We start from the raw sequence: 1,878 nt of genomic DNA, 5'->3' as shown, positions 1-1,878 counted from the left end.
TCTCGCATTCCATATTCCCGATTTCTTATATAATCAACAAAATTATAAGAAGAGTTTAGCATAGTACATAATGACATGTGTCTCTTCTTATCATCCGAGTCTTCATAGCAAACAAAATCTTCCGGTTTATCTAACTTTCTGGACCGTTCCAATCTAGCCATACGTAATTGTAAGCTACGTTCATCAAGTCGGGATTGGTATGCACATGGGGGCCGTGAACCAAAGACTGGCACGCGCCTTGTTTGTGCCATTCTAAAACAACAATAACATCAAAAACCAAATTATGAATTTTATGTTTTAAAAATACGAGTAAAGTCACGGACTCACGATAGAGTATAAAGAGAATCAAAATATACATTACATGATTTGTATTTACCTTCAGCCCGGCGTATGCTATAGTTATATAAAACACCTAGATAGCCGTCGTCTCCTTCTTGTCATCGAAGTTGGCCGCCATTTACAGAGCAGGCAATGTTTACAACTTAGATCATATTATTATTGTTTATGATCTAAGGTTTACAAAATAATATTATCACGGTATATATGCATGGATAAATATAATAATATATTATAATATATTATATTATATACGAATGTAAAACAAATGTAAACGTTGCCTGCTTTATAAAAATGGCGACCTACTTCAACATTGGCCGCGACTGCAGTATAAGGACGGCCACCCATCAAGTTGTATATAACTATGGTTTTCACGTCAATAACAAAAAGTTGTCAACCAGTGCTCTCAACGGTATATTATACCTATAATATATACCAATATTACCTCCATGGAAAATTCGCTCGTCACGAATTTCCTATCTCTACTTACCTCCAAGGTTGACGCCCAGTCCGACGACCGAAAAAATCGTGCTCAGAGATATTTATTATTTCTCAACTGCTATCGTAACTACTTACGAGATCTTTTCATATTACACAATATACAATCAGTGGCATAATTACACAGGGATTTGAGTGTCTCCCTCGTGACATAATTTTTTAATCCGATGAACCATATTTATGAACTTATTTAATAACATAAATATCAGTAGGTAATAATTGTACTTAATATATTATATTATATTTTATAAAAAGAACTAATAAAAACCCAAATAAAACCAAACGGTGTGACAGCGTAAATAATAAACAAATAACAGAGAAATAAAATATAACGGTCCGCACCGATATGCAACGATATGAAACGTTCCATGTATCTTTTTATTCCGTAACCACTGACCACAATCGGACGGATTGTGCTGACGCGGATGTTGTTTATCAATATTTTCCATAATTATTGATTAATCATACAAAAAGAAAAAAACACATCGTCATTCAGCCGACTTAGTTCTTCGCGTCGTACTGTCTTGAAATTTCTTTTTAAAGGTATTTATTTATTATTTTATTACGTTATATTATATTAATCGGAAGAAAATAATACATTTTCTGAGCAACAATTACTCGTATAAAACTTTGAGTTTAGGTATTTTTCTTAAATGTTTAACTTGTAATGTATACGTGGGGCAATACGTGACTGGGCACAGTGAGACAATTTTCTTTTTTTATATTCTTTAAGGGCCCGTTTTACAATCATAGTTGGAACAAGTCTAGTTTACCAGGCACCATTTTTTTCGCTACGCTCCTCAGCGCCGTCGCTCCGCTCCGCAAATCGAAAATATCCCCCGACTTGCTATGCAACACCACCTTAAGTAGGTTACAGGGTAAGTTATGTCGTAGTACATGGGCAGTGTTACACAGTTAGCGGCACTTGTCGAAAATATCCCTCGACTTGCTATGCAACAACACCTCAAGTAGTTCACAGGCTAATTATTAATTAGTAATGGAACTTTTCTACTTACCGGACACCCTTTTTTTGAAATTTTTTTT

At 34.7% G+C, this 1,878-nt stretch overlaps 1 protein-coding gene across 1 annotated transcript in view; it reads left to right on the top strand.

Moving 5' to 3' along the window:
• The first annotated feature begins 1,302 nt into the window (after nucleotides 1-1,302).
• The window catches only part of LOC100571643 (kelch-like protein 2), a 6,975-nt gene continuing 6,399 nt past the window's right edge, over nucleotides 1,303-1,878 (top strand). Inside the window, exon 1 of the mRNA XM_016803526.1 lies at nucleotides 1,303-1,377. The gene's annotated coding sequence lies outside the window, so the exon portion shown is untranslated. The remainder of the gene's footprint in view (nucleotides 1,378-1,878) is intronic.

This window comes from Acyrthosiphon pisum, chromosome X (assembly GCF_005508785.2).
Source record: "Acyrthosiphon pisum isolate AL4f chromosome X, pea_aphid_22Mar2018_4r6ur, whole genome shotgun sequence".
Lineage (NCBI taxonomy): Eukaryota > Metazoa > Arthropoda > Insecta > Hemiptera > Aphididae > Acyrthosiphon > Acyrthosiphon pisum.
This window is presented reverse-complemented; position numbering and strand designations above follow the sequence as displayed.